The 21,042-nt window shown below is 43.4% G+C and overlaps 1 long non-coding RNA gene across 2 annotated transcripts; it reads left to right on the top strand.

Moving 5' to 3' along the window:
* The first annotated feature begins 6,629 nt into the window (after positions 1 to 6,629).
* Positions 6,630 to 20,363, top strand: LOC132208943 (uncharacterized). 2 transcript variants are annotated; one of them, XR_009445042.1, is made up of 5 exons: positions 6,630 to 6,808; positions 8,500 to 8,654; positions 12,300 to 12,399; positions 15,696 to 15,742; positions 17,955 to 20,363. It is a non-coding gene; the product is annotated as an uncharacterized LOC132208943 (long non-coding RNA). The 2 variants fall into 2 exon arrangements; XR_009445041.1 differs by lacking the exon at positions 15,696 to 15,742.
* The last annotated feature ends 679 nt before the right edge of the window (positions 20,364 to 21,042 follow it).

Here is a 21,042-nt window from a genome sequence, read left to right as displayed (position 1 = left end):
TTTTATACATCGAAAGGGCAGTGAAATGTGATGATGGTTTTCACCTCTCCCACATTTCCAGGCTGTGAGTTTCAGATTCCCACCATCTGAGTGAAAAAAATCCTCACATCTGATCTAAATTGTCTGTCCTTATCGCCGCCTCCCCGATCCTGATTCCACCACCAAGCACAAAGATTCATCTTGTTTACTCTGTCTGTTCCCCTCGTAGATGTATACATCACATTCACTTCCTCACCACCCTCCCCTCTCCCCCGTCTCTCAGTGTATAACAAAAACAGAAGTTGCTGGAAAAGCTCAGCAGGTCTGGCAGCATCTGAGAAGAAAAAGCCTGTGTTAACTTTTCAGGTGCGGTGACCCTTCCTCAGCCTATTCTGCTCTAACGAATCTGACCCCAGACTCTGAGGGTGGAGAGATTCCCTGCTGATAGATTACATTCTGCCCTGCTGGGTGTCTCTCGCATTCACTTTTAGTCTTTCAGATTTGAACCATCAGCAGTGTTCGTTCGTTCTGTAATCCTAAAACATGGTTTATACATTATCAATAATTCAATTCATTACTCCATATGTGTTTTGTAGTTTCCTTCAAACTGTGATGGATTTTCGAGAGTTTTCTCAGTTGGGAGAGAGTTTAAATGTAGTTGCGATGTAACCAGCATCCCCAAATTTGAGCAGTTGCCGGATCTGCAGGCCTTCAATGCACTGGCTGATGTAAGCAGTAAAATTGGCGAAAGTTTCTTAAAACAGTGAAACATTCAGTTGTACAAGGCCTCTTCAGATCTTCGCTGACACCCTGCACACAGAACAGACAAATTGTTGATTGTGTCTCATCAGCCAAATGAGAATTCCTTACGATCCGTAACAGAAATGACTGGGTTTATTGAAGCAATTTCCCAGATTTATTCAGCGTCTGACAGTGTAATTTGCAGTCATGTGGCTTGCTCAAAGATGAGGGCAATAACTTTAAAATATTCATTTAAAATCCTGGAATAAGTCTCAAAATTGGTTTTAATGTTCTGCAGGAATAACAAAGTTATTTTGTTTCTCTCCAGCACCGTCTTGTTTTAATTTTCTTGTAATTATCTCTCTTCCTCCTCTACTTGGATCATAGGTCATCCCTTCCCTTGCTGTTCAGCTGTTAACATTTTACTCACACCATCTAACACTTTTTGATCACCGACAGAGACTTATTTTTGGACAGAGGCTCACCATTTCCGATGTGCCACAGTGAAAACCCACAATGCCCCCCTCAGAAGACAGACACAAGATGCAACCTATAGAGTACTCTTCATCATTAAATAATTTCCTAGAGCGGAGAGACTGCACGATGTTCTCCACAGCCTTCAACATGTCATTGATGATGACCAGCATCTCACCAAGATGATCCGTACACCTCCATTTCTCACCTTCAAACAACCTCCAAACCTTAATCAGGCTGTCGTTCGCAGCGAGCAAACCAACCTTCAGGACAACATCGACCACAACACCACACAACCCTGTCACTGGTGCCTCTGAAAGATGTCGGATCATTGACACATATACTACCATCACATATGGGGCAACCACCCATCAGGTGAGATACTTATGTGGCTCGGCCAACATTATCAATCTCACACAGTGCAGGCAAGAATGCCCCAGGCATGCTATTTTAGTGAGACCATGACAACAAATGAATTGACTCTGTGCAACAATTGCCAGACAAGAATGTTCCCGCCCAGTTGGGGAACACTTCAGCATGAAGTACATTAAGCTTCTGATCTTCGGGTAAGCATGCAAGATGGCCTTTGAGATACATGACAAAGCAGAATCACGAGCAGAAACTGATAGCCAAATTCCATGCCCATGAAGACAGCCTCAATCATGATCTTAAATTCATATCTACAAGTGATCCCGCTGTACTGTTCTGTGTCTATAAAATCTTTCTTATTGTCCTATTTCGACACCATCACCTTGATAAATTGTTATGACCTCTCTCTCTTGATTAGTTTGTACAGTTTTGGATTATGTATTACTTTGGTTAGACTATCAGCAGGCGATTCTTATACCTATCACATAATTCCAGCCATAACAAGGTGTGGAGCCGGATGAACACAGCGGGCCAAGCAGCATCTTAGGAGCAGGAAAGCTGATGTTTTGGGCCTGGACCCTTCATCAGAAATTGGTTTGTGCCAAGCACGACCTTATTTTTAGTTTGTTTTTGTAATTATCTCTCTGCCTCATTTAATCGGATTAAAGGTCATCCCTTCATCTGTTATTCAGCTGTTGACACTTTACTCACACCGTTTAACACTTTAGATCACCTGCAGAGACTGTTTATAGGAGACTGCACTCAAACCATTTGTACGATCTTTTGAACTCTCTGTCCTTGATCTCTCTGCCCATAAAATCTGGCAATGGGGATTGGACAGCGAGGTCAAACCCTGCTGCTTGTCCCAGTCTCACTCGGTGTGGAGCTGGGGAAGAGAGAATCATTGATGGATGTGTTTTGAATTCAAACTTGTTGGAGCTTTTTCATGGGTTAAATGCAGGTCGGTGGTCACTCAAATTGCTTGATCAAAAATAACTCAAGTTGTGTGCCTGGATGGTCTCAAACACCCGACTTTTCAGTTTACCACCTAATGCTGACCGGTTGAGCCATAAAGACTGGCATCAACAAGTTTTGCAAAATCCGCTAAAGTAGGGTGTTAACGGAGTTCTGAAGGGCCGTTGTGAAGCCAGAGCTCTTGTTGTTTTCAGAGTCTGTTGCCCATTTTCCCACTTGCAGCACCGAGAGTATCAGAGGCCCAAGCAGCCACAGTTACCCAGAAGAAATGTAAACATTGCAAACTTGAAATTGCCCAGCTCCTTCGATGTGACTGCCTGAGGTAGATCACTCATGATTGTGGTTACCGGTAAGATTCATACCCATGACTCGATAGAGACTAGAGCTTAAATGCAGTGACTTTGACCGCTCAGTCAAACTATCTACAAACAATTACTGCAGCCAGGCTATAGAAGCCCTTTCACATAGCTACTTCATCAGATCCTCCTTCTCGATTTTATCCAAGATCATAAAATTGTATTTCATGGCCCATTTCTCCTTGACTACGGTGAACTTTTTGCTTTTATTTCCCTTACCCAAACCAATTATGAGCCTATAAGTCCGGTCAAATCTCCCTCCAACTCAAGTTGGTCCATCGCTTCACAACTCCCTCAGCCCTGAAACTTTCTGTTTTATGAATGAATTTATCTCCTCTGAGGATCCTCCCCTCCTGCACAATGTATGATAATCTCTGTTCGATTATACCTGGTCATCCTCGGCCAGGAGGAGGGATGTTGTGAATTCCTGGAATAAAAGAGAGGTGTTGGAGCACCCAGTAGGACTGAAAACCTCTAGGGAGAGAGAAATAGTGCTAACGTTTAGAACCAGTTATTATACTTTTATCTCTGCACTGATAGTGATTGATTTTTGAAGCTTCTTTCACTGAGGCTCACATGAGTACTTACATCTAAAATATTAAATCAAACAAAGGGAATAATTTGTGTGTCTGACTTCCAACCGAGACTGACACTGTCCTTACTAAACCTCTTTTACAGAATATATTTAAAAAAATCACTGACAGGAAACTTTAAATAAACATCAAATCAAAATTTGGCATGATCAATCGATTAATCAGAAACTGGACATTATTGGCCTTTTGAGTGGAAGTATTCAGGTCCCTGTCATTACCACTCACTGCATGTAATTTAACCATTATAACCTTCATGTTGATCTAAATCTGACATTTGTATCCCATGATCCATTTTTTTTCAGTTAATGTGCATCCCTTGTTTTGCCCAAATTGCCTCAACCAACAGTAAACAGTACAGCTCTGCCAAATCTCCCTTCAGATTCCATTAATCCCTGACATCCTAAATCTTTCATTGTTTAACTTTTCTGGCAAAGGAACAGGTCTGCTTCCTCTCAGCGACCCTCCGTCCTTCCCAATGTGTGGGTGATCTCTGGTTTGCACAATCCCAGATGCTCTGTGTTCCCGTGTGTGATGTCAACATGCAGCAACAGTCGCACAGTGACACCACCTGTTCCTCAGGGATTTCCTCAACTTAGAGATTTTTCTCGAGCTCCTGTGCTTCTGATACCTTTCCAGCTGCAGGTGCAACAGGTGAATCTCGAATTGTCAACAGTGACGTAGTTGAGTATTTTTGACCATTCGTCAACAATGTTGAGTTTTAGTGCTGTGCCTGTTACCTGTGAGAGGTTCTGTAGCTCTCGGGCTGGTGTGTCTCCTTTAGTATGGATCTGAATCCATTTCAGCATATTGCTCTGTTTCACTTCTGCCTTCCCCCTGTCTCTAATAATGTGTGAGTAACTGTCTGTTTAATGCTTCTGTTACTCTATCAGATTACGTCCAGATGAGCTTACCACCACATTTCTTTGATCGAACTCTATGGGTTTCGAAGCTTTGTCTTCCCGCAGTATGTTTTGTAGTCAGGAATTATTCTTAATGCAGACCTTTTCTTTTCTGTTCTGAGCTTATATTAACCAGCAAGTTCTGCACCATGTCATTCATTCAACATTTCCTGATACATGAAATTTGGATCACTCTCCACAGGTATCAGTAACTATTGCCAATCTTCAGTTACCTCTGGAAAATATGATATTTGAACTTTCGGAACCATTGCAGGCCGTGTGGTGAAGTCGCACTTGCAATGGTATTCGGTAAGGAGTTACCAAATGATCGTGAAGGATTAGTGATGTTTTCCAAAAGAACAAATGAAATGTTTTCACATTTTTGATTCAATCCAATGATCTGACATATTACACAGGGTTGTCACAAAACAATAGTCGATACCAGGCACTTATGGACATATTAGGACAAGTGATCCAAAACAGGCCAACGAAGTAGGTTCCAAGGAATATCCTGAACGAAGAAAGGGACTTTTAAAACCAAGGATGCGGGTGTAAATTCAAGAGCTTATGGCCTTGGAAACTGAGGCCATGAAAAAGGTGGGAGAGTTAAAACCAGAAATCTATTGGACGTTGGAAGTCAGGGAGACCAAATATCTTGAAGGAAAAAAACAAAAGAACTGTAGATGCTTGAAAGTAGTAACACAAACAGAAATTGATGAAAAACTCAGCAAATCTGGCAGTGCTTGTGGAGAGAGAGCAGCATTATTGTTTTGTGTTCAGTGACCTTTCTTCGGATATACCTCAGAGGGTTTTGCAGCTGGAGACATTATCAAAAAAAGGAGGTGTGATGACAAAATTTCAAAATAAGGATATGAATTTCAATACCTTGGTGCTTTGCCACCCAGAAAATGTGTATGTCAATGAGCACTGGATTGCAAACCTAGAAGATGTTGAAATGGGTGAGAGTAAACACACAGGCAGTAGATTTTTGGGTCATTTCAAGATTTCAGGGAAGTAGAATTAAAAAGGCGGCCGGGAGTGTGCTGGGGGAGTTAAGTTGAGAGGTTACAAAGGAATGCATGAGAGTTTCAGCAGCAGATGAACTGAGATGCTGTTGAGGTTGAAATTGTTTGTGGGCTTTGTGATCATGGGTGTGGGGGTGCGTAATGTGGTTGGAAGTTCATCTTGGGGTGAAATATTGCACCATGACTGTGACCAGTGTGTTTCCTGCCAGTTACCAGGGGCAGGGATGGAGTCAGTGGTGAGGGAGTGGAGTTTGGCTGCCAGCCTGGATTAACATTTAGCATTGTCTATTTAAATGCGATCGAGATCCCTTTTCAAACAGGAACGGACTTGGCAGCAGAACTGAATTATGAACCAACTGTCAGCCTTATTGAGCAAATTGTGGAGAAGTAAACTACAGTAACAAACTCAGACAGCTATTTCCAGTTGAATGTGGATTATACTGCTAATGTCAATAACTAGCAGTTGAACAACTTATTGAAGTTTTTGCAGCCTTGGTCTTCAAACTTTTTCTTCTGTCTTGGGCTTTTGTCTTCTGATTCTCGTTGCTTTCCATTGCACAGACCTTTCTTGAGAATCTCCTTTATGCTTGTTTTTTTTTATTACCCTCCCTCTCTGCCCAATCACAGTTCATATGAACAACACTCACCTCACTTCACCACGTGATGTTCTTCATGTTCATAATTATTCTCTTTACATCTTACCTGAGGACTGCTAGACCTGTATTTATTACCCTTATTTCACCGCTATTTTTCTATTCGCTGACAGTGTGGTATCAAGAGCTATCTTTAGCTTTGAGCTGCAGGAAGCCTTTTCAATCGCGACCTATTAAAAAATAACAAAAGAACTGGGATGTTGTCAATCAGGAACAAAAACAAAGTTGCTGGAAAAGCTCAGCAGGTCTAGCAGCATCTGTGAAGGTAAAAAGACAGAGTTAACGTTTCGGGTGCAGTGCCCCTTCCTCAGAGCGACTTATTAAAACCCCAGGATCGCTAATGTAACAATCTTTCTCATCCAGTTCTCAGTCTCATTTGTCTCAAAGTGTCAGAGTCTGATGACAATGACAACAAAAAGCACTGCGCATGCTCCAGGTCACAATGGCGTCTGGTTGATTGATGTCAGTGTGGGACCAATAGGAATACAGGGTTGACGTGCATATCCGGGCGAACGTCTCTGCCCTTCTAACCAATCGGAATGAAGAGGGGGCTGGATCAGTGCAAACCACGTGATCATCCACGTGAGCAGTGCAAGTTCGCTGAGAAAAGTAGGAGCTGCAGATCCCCGAGACAACAAAGTGCAGAGCTGGATGAACACCGCAGGCCAAGCAGCATCAGTGAAGCAGGAAAGCTGACGTTTCGGGCCCAGCTCCTTCGCTGAGACCAAGATTTGTGCAATTGAGGTAAGAGCAGGACAAGAAGGCAAAACGGCAGAAAGCGGGAGGGAAGTGGTATTCGTATGGGCTTGGGAGTGCACGTCGGAAAACCTATATTTGAAACTCCGAGGCTCACGTTTGCAGAAAATAAATCAACGCCTCAGAAAGTGATAGGCCCGGTTGACCGCCACCATCTTTGTTGGGGGCAATGATCCGCGGGGCGCATGCGCGGTAGCTTTGAAATTTTGAGGGCGGAGGTGAAGATGGGCGCATGCGCAGCCGCCTCTGGCTGAAAGTGAGAGAACAAGGTGTGGGGCTGGAGGAACACAGCAGGGCAGGCAGCATCAGAGGGGCAGGAAAGCTGGCGTTTTCGGGCCTACGCCCTTCAGAAATGGGGAGGGGGAAGGGGATTCTGAAATAAACAGGGAGAGAAGGGGAGGCAGGTGGAGAGGAGACATACAAGTTGGAGAGGTGGGGATGGAGCAGGTAAAGGTGAGTGTTTCTGGGGAGGGAGGGAGGGGATAGGTCAGTCCAAGGGGGACAAACAGGTCAAGGGGGTGGGATGAGTTTAGCAGGTTGGAAATCGGGGTGTAGCTTGATATGAGAGGAGGGGATAGGCGAGAGGAAGAACAGGTTAGGGAGGTGGGGAAAGAGCTGGGCTGGTGTTGGACTGCGGTTGGGGGAGGGGACGTTTTGAAGCTTGTGAAATCCACATTGATAGCATTGGGCTGCAGGGTTCCAAAGCGGAACATGAGTTGCTGATCCTGCAACCTTTGGGTTGCATCGTTATTGTGTTCCAGGAGGCCCATGATGGACATGTTGCCGGTGGAATGGTACTGCAAGGTGCAGTTGTTTATTGCGAACTGAGTGTAAATGTTCTGCAAAGCAGTCCTCAAGCCTCTGCTTGGTTTCCCTGATGTAGAGGAGGCCACAACAAGTACAGCAGAGGCAGTATACCACATTAGCACCTGCATTCCCCATGCACACAGCCTAAAAGCCCGATGCTTTTTCTTGTCCTGCAGGTCTCTCCGGTTCCCCTCCACTGACCCCCTTGTGTGACTAAGTGAACTCATCCTCACCCTCAACAACTTCTCTTTCAACTCCTCCCACCTCCTACAGACAAAGGGGGTGGCCATGGGTACCTGCATGGGCCCAAGCTATGCCTGCCTCTTTGTCGGTTATGTGGAACAATCTCTCTTCCATACCTACACTGGTCCTGAATCCTACCTCTTCCTCCAGTTCATGGATGACTGTATCGGCACTGCCTGCATTTTGAGTCTGGACCCTTCTTCAGAAATGAAATGAAATTACGCAGAGCAAATTCAAACCAAGAGAAATGTTTGTTTCTTTTGGATTTCTTTCCCAGAGTCTGGAATCATAGCAGCTAGCACTGCTAACTTAGTTCTGTGCTTCCTGATCACATCTTTGGTGTCTAATCTCTTCAGTCTCTGATGATGGATATATTTGATCTCTGTAGTATTTTACTGTTATTTTCTTATACCTATTGTAACTGAATATTCCACTGCTGTCCACCCCCTAACTGTGTGCTGCTCAATTACCAGATTAATTTTTGAATGGCGTCTTTCAAAGTCACGCAATATTTTCCCAGAAAGAGAGTGCATTTTTCTTCCATTTCAGACCACCAAATACTACAGCTTTTTTATTCTGTCGTTCATTTTTGTACTTCTGCAACATTTACACTGTTTCTCCTTCCACAGATACCAGCGATCGTTGCCAAAGCCCTGTTACTTGTGGAGAAGGTCATGTTTAACTTCTGTGTGCTGCTGCAGTTCATATGATGAAGGTGCTCCCACAATGCGGTCATTTGAGAAGTTACAGATCATTCATCGAGCGATACTGAAGAGCTGATGGTGTATGTCCAAATCAACAAACTATATTTATTTTTATCTTGTTTATAATTTCACAAAAATATTATCAAGAAACTTTTGATGTAAGGCCTATTAGGTTCGGTCACCAAGAACATTACCAAATTATCAGGTTTTCATGACTATCTTAAAGAAGGAGAACAAACCTGAGAGGTTTATCATAGGAATTCCAGACCATGTTGCCTGGCAACTGTAGAAACAGCCTCCAATAGTGAAGCAATGATTGAACACATTGACACTTCATTGACTTTCAGACTCCAACAGAGTCTCGAAGGTTGTGTGGTGCAGGGAAACAGGGATTGTCGCGGCCAGGAATTAAATCACGGGTGAGAATTTTAAATTGTTGCTCATAAATAGGAGCCTTTGTGCGTCAGGGAGTACAGCAGTGATGAGTGAACAGGTTTTGGTACGAATGAACATGTGCGCAGCAGAACTTTGTGTATTCTTGAGATTACAGGGGCGTTGGATGTGGGAGGTCAACTGGGAGTGAGTTTGCATAGTTAAGTCTAGAGGTAACGCAGAAATAGATGAGAGGTTCAGCAGATGAGCTGAAACTAAGGTGTCATTGTCACTGAAGTGGAACAAAATGGTTTTTGTGGAGGACTCTGTTGCCTTCACCTCACTTCAGGAATTCACATGTTTGTGAATTTGTGGATGAAGTCTGTAATAAGATCAGGAACTGAGTGCCTGGCGTGACCCAAACTGGGTGTCACTGAGCAGGTTATAGCTGAGTAAGTGCTGCTTAATACCACTGTTGTCAACACCTTCCATCACTTCTCCGATGATAGAGAGTAGATTGCTTGAGGCGAAATTATTCGGGTTGGATTTGCTCTGTATTTTTGTGCTGAACAGACCTGGGCAGTTTTCCAAATTGTCAATAGATGCCAGTGCTGTAGCAGTACTGAAACAGTTTGGCTTGGCAGGTAGCAAGCTGTACAGCACAGGTCATCGGCACTGTTGCCAGGGCCCATAATCTTTGCTGCACTATTCCTCCATTTTATTAATATCATTTGAAATGAATCAAATTCGATGAAAACTCACATTTGTGATCTTGGGGACCTCTGGAGAAGGCTGAGATTTATCATCCAATTGGCACTTCTGGCTGAATATCCCTGCAAATGCAGCAGTCTTGTTTTGTGCGTGGATAGGTTGGGCTCCGCTGTCAGTAAGGATGGGGATTTTTTTGACATGCTTCCTCCAGTTTAATTGCCCATCACCGTTCGCGACTGGGTGTGGCAGAACGACAGAGCTTAGATCTGATCTATTGGCTATGGGATGGCTTAGCTCTACGTCTTGCTGCTTTTGCTATTTGGCATGCAGATAGTCCTGTTGGGAAGTTTAACCAGGTTGGCACCTTATTTTTAGGTATGCCTGATGCTGCTTTTGGCATGCCCTCCTATACTATCCATTCAATCAGTGTGGTTCTCCTGGATCAATGGTCATGGTTGAGTGCGAAATATGCTGGCCCATGAGGTTACAGATTGTGCTGGAATGTTCTGCTGCTGTTGATGCCCCACAAAGCTTCATAGATGTTTGGTTTTGAGCCCCTAAATCTGTTCCAAGTCTGTCCCACTGAGCCGATGTTAGTGCCACTCAACACAATGGAGGGTATTATCAAGTTTAAGATGAGGCTTAGTCTCCACAGGACTGTGCGGTCGTCGCTGTTATCAATCCTGTCACAGACAGATGCATCTGCAGCTGGGAAATTCGTGACAATGAGATCTGCTATGTTTTTCCCTACTGTTGGTTGTGGCAGCACCTGCTTCAGTCCCAGCCAAGTAGTGTTTTTTTTTCCTTTAGGACCCGACCAGCCTGATTGGTAATCCTGCTGTGAACTACTGATGGTGGGCATTGAGTACACTTATTGCCATTTACACTCAGTGCTTACACCAATTGCGGTTCAACATGTAGTTTTTTATTAAAATACTCTCTTGGGATGTGGAAGTCGCTGGGCTGACTGGCATTTATTGCCCATCCCTAATTTTCCTTCAGGCAGTTAAGAGTCAACCACATTGCTGTGGGTTTGCAGTTACCTGTCATGCAGATCAGGTAGGGATGGCAGATTTCGTTCCCGAAAGCACATAAGCGAACCCAAATAATCAGCAATGGTTTCATGGTCATCGTTCGACTATTAATTCCAGATCATTATTTAATTCAAATGCCACCATTTGCCATGGCAGGATTCGAACCCAGGTCCCCGGAATGGTGTCTGGGCCTCTGGATTAATAATCTAGCGATAATACTGTTGCCACTTTATCAACTGAGGGAGGATGGTCCATGGCATTCAGCAGGAGCCATGAGTCTTCCAGGCGTCAGCGTCAGAGTCAATGTCCTACTCCCAGGTCAATTACTGCGATCAGAATAGCACTGTGCTGCCACGTCTGTCCTGCTCCTTGGACAGGCCTTCACCTAAGGACCATGATGGTGGTGTGTGTCACTTGTCTATGAGGTAGATTCTAAGCATATGACGCTGTTCCTTGCCTAGTCTTTGAGCCATCTCTCCAAATTGTGCCACTCGCCCCCGATATTAGTAAGGAGGAGTTTGTGGAGTCGATAGAGCTGATTCTGCAGTTGTCTTTCCTCGTGCCTTGGCAGATGCCAAGTGGTCCACCCAGCTTCATCCTTTGTTGAGACTTTGCAGTGATTTGTAACTGAGTGGCTTGCTGAGGTTGGCAAATTTCTTTCCCTGAAGGACGTCAGGCTTTCTTTTTCTTTTTCTTCTTTCTTTTTCTGCCAAAGGCAGTGGTTCCATGGCATCAGTTGATTCTTAATTCCAGTTTTTTTATTGAAATCGAAGTCCACCATCTGCTGAGATGGGATTCAACCCCAGACTTCTGTTGTACATTTTAGTATTCTGGATAAAAGTTAATTCATCAGGTTTGTTCATTCAGTTTTGAATATCTCTAACACAGGCATTGTTTTATTTTGCAAACCATTGTCCATCAGCCTGTCTCTTCCATCCTCCCCTCCAACAACAAGTGAGGGAGACACATAGAAACTCCATGTCATTCAGATTGAGACAATCCAAATCGGATGCCTCTGCTGCATCCCTCGCTTCCACTAGCCCACCAAACCAAATTGCCTTGCACGTTGCTTGTCGTTTCAGCCCCAAACTTGCATCTTTCTCCAGTCTTGTGTGAAGCCTTATCAGAGCTCATCTTTAATCCTTTGCCCTATTCCTGCTAAACCACAAACATTCTAAGTCTCTCTTATTTCTCCTCCTCCTCCTCCTCCTCCTTATTGCCTCTTCCCCCATGCCAGTTCAGATATTGTCCTTGTTCTGTCTGCTCCTCTTTTCTGGTGATGTCCATCTCATCCATTCTGTTTTAAACCAATGTTTGACTTCACTGTCATTGGAAAATCCCACTCCATCTCTATTCTCTCTTTCCTGTCACTAAATCTTGGCCATTCTTTGCCATGTGTCAAAGACCTGCAGTTTTGGTCAGTGACATGAAGTCCCAAGGTGGAAATTCCTAGAAACCCAAATAGATTTCCCTCTGAAACGATGACTGTCCTCCACAAGGGATAATGTGTAGTAGCGACGATGCACAGTTATCTTCGGCCAGGATGAGGGGATGTTGTGAATTTCTACCCGGACTGACAGTGATGGATGTTATGAATTTGTGTTACAGGATATTACAAGTGGACTTGCAGGTGGGAAACTCAATAATTGTAACACCAAACTCTGACAGAATTATTCAATTCATCAACATCTGGATATTTGCATTGTGTGTGAGTATTGTGTTCCTGCTCATTTCTCATTTGCCGTCTAAATTTTGTTTCTATTAAATCACCCCATTCTCTCAATAGATCGTCCCTAAAATTTCAATATATGTCCTGCAATCTTTATATGATCTGTCATGAGTGTACATTTTATCATGCTGAAGTGTTTCTTTTGTAAACACCTCTATCAAAGGTCCCCTCAAAATACTTAGTTACAAGGAGTGCAATCTCAGTTTCCCCAAACACCTGATTCCTGAATGACTGTTTGCTGTCTGTAAGGCACTCGTCTGGGTTGTGTTGGAACATTTTCCACTTCCCTGCATGAGTACAACCCCAACACTATTAGAAAAAGTGACCATCCCCCAGATGAAGCACTCTGTCAGAGTGGTGTCCCATCTACCACATTCAACATTTCCCTCTACACCACCGAAGGAAAGTGGCATCACTGTGCCCAAGGTAAAGTCACCGTAGTCCTACCTGACCATAGGGCTGGTTTAACCTGAAGATTACCACACCCCAGGCGAGGGGAGAGGTTGAGAAGGAGAGTCCATCTATTGTAGATGGATATTCTCAATATGTACCAACAACGCCCAGGTCACATGAAAGAATAATGTAAAAAAAAAGCCCTAACCATGCAACTAAAAACCCTCTTACGACAAACCATTCTGTTAAATCTCCTCTGCCCCCTGTCATGGACCCTCCTGCCCTTCACAGTGTGTGGGGGATCTTTGGTTTGCACAGACTCAGCTCGTCTCTGTTCCTGTCTGTGATGTCATCATGCTGTGACAATGGCACTGAACCTCACTGTCTGTGAGGGTGGTAGACACAGATCCTCGTAGCGTTTAAGGCATATTTAGATGCACACTTGTGATGCCAACGCAGGCAAGTCTATGGGCCAAGTGCTGGAAAATTAGATTAGAATGGTTAGGTAGTGGTTTTTAACTGGCAGAGGCTGGATAGGCCGCAGAGCCCTCTTCTGTACTGTCGACCTCCGAGACACTTCAGAGAAGATGTCAAGCTAGAGTTCAAGCGATTTTGTTTTTTTCTTCAGGAAAGGAGATGTTAGAATAGATGACTCATAATTGGTCAATATTTTCTGGAGAGAAGTGAGGTATCGAGATGAAGTGGTTTACCAATAAATTCTGGAGCTTGATGTCCAGGAAAATGCACGTGCTCCCATCAAGTGGAGGAATAAAAATGGGTATCATCATACGGCTTGTATTAGAGGAAAGCACATGTTGTTGAGATTTGTGAGGCTGGAGGATATTAGAGACAGGAAGGGTTCTGAGACTGGAGACGATTACAAAAATAGGGAAAAGTGAGATTGGAGGAAGTTACAGAAATGGTGAGGATTGAGAGGCTGGAGGAGACCTCAAACAAAAGGAGGTTTGTGAGGGTAAAGGCCATGACAGAGCTAAGGAAGTTTATACGGGCTGAAGGAATTTAGAGATAGGAGGGTGTTGAGGCTGGAGGAGATTAGAGATAAGGAGGCTTGAGAGACTGGAGGAATCGACAGAGAAGGTGAGAGTTCTGAGGCTAGAGGGGGTTTCCAACAATAGGCAGGTCGTGAGGCTGGAGAGAGATTCCAGTGATAGGAAAGGTGGTAAGGCTCGAGGGTGGAGCCTGCATTAGTGCACGTTCCAGGATCATGTTCATGATATGGAGGGTGGTGAGGATTGAGGTATGATTCCTGCGATAGGGAGTTAGGTGAGGCTCCAGGGTGGATTATCATCTAAACGGCACAGTGGTGCACTTAGAGCACACGGAGTGCAGTAGTGAGAGAAAGTGGTTCACCGCCAGGTTCTCCAAATCAAATAAAAATGGACAATCAATATTAGTCCTGCGGCAAAAGACCACATCCTATAAGTAAATTACAATTATGATGGGTGATAATGGGAACTGCAGATGATGGAGGATCCGAGATAACAAAGTGTGGAGCTGAATGAACACAGCAGGCCAAGCAGCATGTCCTGTGTTCATTCACCGCAACACTTTGTTATCTAAACTTATGATGGGTTTCTGGTTTGGAGAGAGCTAACAGAAGCTCGGATGATTCTCCTTGGGGCTGATTTAGCAATGATTTAGTTGAGTAGTGGGTTTGTTTCCAGGATATTAGTTTGCAGAGAGAAAAAAAATTAACATTGTGGCAATGTTTGGTAACTGCAGAATACAACATTCAGATAATTGGCAAATAATGCAGAGTGAAAACTTGAAGATTACTTGACTCAGCAAGTTCCCAGGATCTGGAACAGTCTGAGTGGCAGCTGGATGCAGATTCAGCAGTTATTCCCAAAGATTTGGGATTTAACTTTTCAAGGAACGATCAAGAGGGCCATTAACAAATGGCAGGGGAATTGGGTCAGATTTGCAGCACCTCTAGAATGAGAGTGAAGCTTTTGTCAGGGTTCCAGAATTCCAGTAAAGTTAGATCTATGTGATTCAGGAAGAACTTGTTAATTGGAAACAAAATTGGTTGAGTTATAGGAGAGGCCGTGGTGCTCGAGGATTTTTCAGAGTGGAGTTGTGTGACCAGTGTGTTCCACAGCAATCGGTACAGGGGCCACTTCTTTGTTTCTCATTTACACTAACAATTTGGAAGAGAATTTAAGGGACAAGATTAGTAAGTTTGCAGATGATACTGAGTTGGTGGTATAGTGGTTAGTGAAGGTTATCTAAGATGACAGTGACATGTTAATCAATTATGTCAATGAGTTGAGGAGTGGAGGATGAAGTTCAACTTGAATAAATGTGAGACATTGTATTTTGGTAAAATGAACAGGGTAGGAATTACACAGTTGATGGCTGCACCCAGGATAGTGTTGTGGATCAGAGAAATGCTGAGATTCATGTACATAATTCTTCAAAGTTTATGGAGACAGGCAGATATGGTGGTTAATAAATTGTTTTGCACACTTTCCTTCATTGCTCAGACCTTTGAGTATAGGAGTTGGGATGATATGTTGAGGTTGTATTGGACATTGTTTAGGCTTCATTTGAGCTATAGTGTGCAGCTCTGGTCGCCCTGTTACAGGAAGGATGCTATTATTAAACTGGAGACAGTTCAGAAAAGACTTGCTGGGATGTTACCAGGAATGGAGGGCTTGATTATCAAAATAGACTGCCAAAGCTAGGATTGGAGCATCAGAGGTTACGGGGTAACCTTACAGATGTTCATAAAAACATGAGGGGCACAGATTATTAAGGGATTTTTTCCCGAGGTTGGGTGATTAAGACAAGGGGACATGTAAGGTGAGAGGAGAAAGACATATTTAAAAACGACATGAGGGACAATTTTTCTTTTACAGAGTGGTTCATGTGTGAAACGAACTTTCAGTGGAGGTGGTGGATGCAGGTACAGTTGCATTGTTAAAAAGGCATTTGAATTAGGACATGTATAAGAAAAGTTTACAGCAATATGTGCCAGATGCAGAAAGATGGGATCAGTTTAAATATAAAAGTTGTATATTTAATATACACTTCTAAATTGGAGTAAGGCCAACTTTGACAGTATTGGGCAAGAACTTCCAAAGGATGATCGGGAGAGGTAATATGCAGTTAAAGGGATGCTTGGAAAGTGGAAGGCCTTCAAAATTAAATTGGGAGAGTCCAGACACAGTAGGTTCCTTCTCATGTGAAGGGCAAGGCTGGTAATTGTTGGGTCTGTTGGACGACTGAAAAAATTGAGGCTGTGGTCGAGAAAAAGAAGGCAGCACATGTCAGGTAATGACAGCAGGAACTGGGTCAACCCCTCAAAGTATAAAGGCAGTTGGAGTATACTCAAGGGAAATGAGGATGGCAAAAAGGAGACATGAGCTATCTTTGGCAAATAGGGTTAAGGGTAATCCCAAGAGATTCTGACACTTCATTTGGGACAAAAAAGCAACTAGAGAGAATACAGGGCCCTTTTAAAGATCGGCAAGGCTGTCTGTGTGGAACTGCAGGCTGAGATAGTGAATGAATATTTACTGCAGAGAAGGGGACGGAAGCTAGAGAACATGGAGACATAAATAATGAGTTGTGAAAAGTGGCCATTACAATTGGTGCTGGACATCTTAAAATGCATAATGGTGGATAGGCCCCTGGCACCTGATCAGGTGTTACCCACAAACTCTGGGAGAAGCTAGGGAAGTAATTGCTGGCTCCTTGCTGAGGTATTTGTATCACTGACACTAGTGAATTGCCAGAAGGTCCGGTGGCTAATCTGGTGCCATTCTTTAGGGAAGAGGCGGAGGACCATCGACCTTCGAGCCTGATGTCAGTGGTGTGTAAATTGCTGAAGGGGATTCTGAGGGACCGGGTTTGCATGTGTTTGGAGAAGCAAAGACTGCTTAGGGATAGTCAACATGGCTTTGTGAGTGGGAAATCTTGAGTAACTAACTTGATTGAGTTTTTTGAGGAAGTGACAAAGAAGATTGAAGAAGACAAAGCAGTGAACATTGTCTATATGGGCTTCAGTAAGGCATTCACCAAAACTCCACATGATAGACTGGTTAGCAAGATTAGAACAAATGGAATCCAGGGAGAGTTAGCTATTTGAAACAAAATTGGCTTGAAGGTAGGAAACAGGATCGTGGTGGGGGGTGTTTTTTTTTCTCAGTCTGGAGGACTATTAACAGCAGAGTGCTGCAAGGATCGGTGCTGGTTTCACTGCTTTTTGCCATTGATACAAATCGTGTGGAATGAATATTGGAGGAATGGTTAGTAATTGTGCAGATGACACACATTGTAGGAAACAGCAAAGAAGTTTGCCTCCAAGTACAACGGGATCTTAATCAGATGGGCCGAGGAGTGACAGAAATCAGTTTAGTTTGGATAAATGCCAGCTATTGCATGATGGTAATGAAAATCAGGGCAGGGCTTAAACAGTTAATGATGAGGCCCTGGGAACTTAGGCAACAGAGACTCCTTGAAGGTGGATTGCAGGTACAGAAGTTAGTGGAGATGGTATTTGCTGTGCTTGCATTTATTGGTCAGTGCATTGAGTGTAGGAGTTGGAAGGTCATGTTATAGGCTGAACAAGACATTGATGATGCTGCTTTTGGAATACTGTTCAGTTCTGGTCTCCCTGCTAGAGCAATGATGCTGATTAAACTTGGCAGGGTGCAGAAAAGATTTACAAGGATGTTGGAAGTTTTGAGCTGTAGGGAGAGGCTGAATATGCTGGGGCTATTTTCCCTGGAGCATTGAAGGCTGAGAGGTTACCTTAGAGGTTAATGAAATTATGGTGGGCATGGAGTGAGTAGCTAAGGTTGTTTACCTGGGGTAGGGGAGACTGGAACTAAACACATTGGTTTAAGCTGAGAAGGAGTTTTTTTTTCAGGGAAAGTGGGTGGTGCCTGTGTAGAATGACCTGCCAGAGGAACTGGTGGAAGCTGGTACAATTATGACATTTAAAAGGCATCTGGAAGGGTATGTGAATAGGAAGGGTTTAGAGGAATATGGGTCAATTGCTTGCAAATGCGATTAGATTAATTTGGGACATATGGTCAGCATGAACAACTGGGATGAAAGGGATTGTTTTGTGCTGTACAACTCTGACTCAGCTTTTTTTGTTTTCATTTCAGATTTCCACAATTTTACTTCTGCACTGTTCTTAACCTTTTGATCCCTCTGAAAGACTGAGTTACAATGCCTGTCCTTCCTCCCTGGCTGTCCCACCTCTCTTTCAGCAGTTTTGTGCAAATACTGACTGGATCCCTTACCTGGAGGATATTTATTTGAATTTGTTCTAATGATGATCCAGCATATTTCCCAAGTGTCGCTCCATAAATGTCCAGAGGATTTCTCGATTTCACAATCTGTGGTTGTTCTTCTGGTTCCTCACTCTCTGCACTTACTTTCTGTTTGAAAGCTTAGTCTGCAATTGGAGAATTCAAACAGGTCCACATCCAGCTCTGACAGTCACTTTGTTTATCACAAACCAGGTACCTCAGGATTTTGAACATTGGAGGAAAAAGCAGCATTCACACTGGGGAGAAATGCACATGGTCTGTAACGAGTCTGTGAAGATTCATCTGAAATGTCCGAACACCAGCGCAGTGACACTGGGGAGAGACTGTGGAAATGTGCAGATTGCAGGAAGGAATTTTTAAAATCCATCCCAGCTAGAAACTGACCACCAGAGTCACACTGGAGAGAAACCATTCACCTGCTCTGATTGTGGAATGGGATTCACTCAGTCATCTAACCTGCTTAAACACCACTGAGTTCGCACTGTAGAGAAACCATTTACATGCTTGAAATGTGGGAAAGCATTCACTCAGACATCTCAACCGCTGATGCACCAGCGAATTCACACTGGAGACAGACCATTGGCCTGTTCTGCGTGAGGGAAAGGCTTTGCTGACTCGAATTGCCCGCTGATCCACCAGCGACTTCACTCTGGGGAGTGACCATTCATCTGCTCCCAGTGTGGGAAGGGATTCACTTGCTCACCTCACCGACAGAGCGTTCACACTGGGGAGAAACCATTCACCTGCTCTAAATTTGTGAAAGCATTCACTTTGTCGTCCTACCTGCTCGTGTTCCAGCAGGTTCATACTAGGGAGGGACCATTCATGAGCTCTGAGTGGGGGGAAAGCATTCACTCAGTTATCCAAACTGCTAACACACCAGCGAGTTCACAAAGAAGCACAGTTGAAGGATTTTGCTGTCACACTCACAATCAAATGAACCATGGTGTTGGGCTGTTTGTACTGATGTTACTGATCCCTGCTCAATTAAACGTGCTGGTATTGCAGATAAAATGTTAATAATAGTTGTATATCTGTCAGGTAGAGCTTGGAAATAGTCACGTTATCATGACACATCGACACATTCACACTGACTAAAGACTATCCACCCGCACAGTATGTGAAAAGAGATTTCCTGGTTCATCAGGACTGGTTAATGAGCAGCAAATCTCTGAGTAACTGTTAAGTTGGTTTTTGATTCTGCTGTTAGCTATATCCAAACCATACTTTTTAGACTTGCTTCTGGAGATCATAGAATCCCTCCAGTGTGGAAGCAGACCATTTAGCCCATCGAGTCCACGCTGAACTTACAAAGAGTGCCCTACCCAGACCCTGCCTGCGTGGGTTTCCTCCAGGTGCTCTAGTTTCTCCCCACAAACCAAAAATGTGCAAATTAGGTAGAATGACAATGCTAAATTGCCCATAGTGTCACGTGTGCAAAATGCAGGGTAAGGTGTGAGACTGGGTGCCATGCTGTTTGGAGGGTTGGTAAGGGACTGAATGGCCATCTTCCACACTGTAGGGATTCTATGATGATCTCAGTGGCCCTTTATTTGTTAGTTATGCCTGGTCAATATGTTTGCACACCTTTACAATTACGGATTCTATTGCTCTCCACAGACATGTTTCAACTACTAATACATATTAGTTTATTGGAAACAATCAAAGGAAAGTTTTTTTTAAAATCCAAACAAAAGATCGGGATGAGTCATGTACTATATCTGTGATAGCCGATTGGAAAAATGCAATGAAACCTGGTGACCTGTGAATGGGAAATGCAGTCTCTTCAGATCTTTACCAGGTGTCCATAGCAGTGACGGATCTCGTGATGAATACAAAAACCAAGACATTGTGTGATATCTAGTCTATATTTTCTATTTCGTCTGCTGTCCCTTACACCACATGTCAAGTTTGTTTTCGGAGGCCCTCATGGACTTGCTGCAATAACAAGACACTTACCTGTTTAGGAAAACACAAATCCTTTCATTACCAAGCAAGTACAAGCTGTGGAGAATTACTGTACTCAACCCGGCACAGAGTGCAGAGTTTTGCAAGTAATTGTCCCCGAGCAGCGGACAGTCCCCGCTTTTTATACTTTACAAAAGACATGATACTGAAAATGATTTCACAATTTACAATGGCATGATGCCTAAAACAGTTACTACAACAGACAAAAACAGGATACCAAGCAATTATTACATCAAGAACATAAAAGACCAGGATATGTTATCGATTGCTAGTGAAGTGGCTGCTATTGGTAGGAGGTGAATTCGTGTTGTTGTCCGGGACAGATTGTGAATTCAAATTGCCAGTTTGTCTGGCTAGAACAAAGTCGGTGCCCTGGCCCCTTTGCCAGCGACAGAAGTTGCATGCTTTAGAGTTTTCACACCTTCACAAATTTTCCCCACCTAACCCTATTTGAAACAGTTTGATTCTAATTTTAATTCAGTGAGGAAGCTTAAGACAGTGTCTGCATACCGATGTGTGAGAAGAAAAGAAGTTACAAAAGCTTCACACTGAATTCCTAGCTGGGCAGGAAGCTTCAGGGTAGTGTCTGCATACCTATGTGTAGGTAGATAAGAGTTTACTTCTATAAATTAAAGTCTCTGTATAGGAATCAAATGCAGATAAAAGACTTTAATTTATAGACGTATATGAATCAATGGGATGTTATCATATTAACAACTCACATAGAAACTGAGATAACGGTCTGGTGACCTAGATTTGAATCCCACCATTCCAGATGGTGGAATTTGAGTTGTTTTTTTTTTAAATCTGGAAATAATCTAATGATGACTGTGAATCTATTGCCAGTTGGAAAAACCCATCTGCTCACCTTTGTCCTTTCGGGAAGAAAACTTCCATTCTTATCCAGTTTCCATGACTGATTTTTTTTTAAAGTTGATTTTAAAGAAATTCT

The sequence above is a fragment of the Stegostoma tigrinum genome, unplaced genomic scaffold (assembly GCF_030684315.1).
Source record: "Stegostoma tigrinum isolate sSteTig4 unplaced genomic scaffold, sSteTig4.hap1 scaffold_58, whole genome shotgun sequence".
Classification (NCBI taxonomy): Eukaryota; Metazoa; Chordata; class Chondrichthyes; order Orectolobiformes; family Stegostomatidae; genus Stegostoma; species Stegostoma tigrinum.
This window is presented reverse-complemented; position numbering and strand designations above follow the sequence as displayed.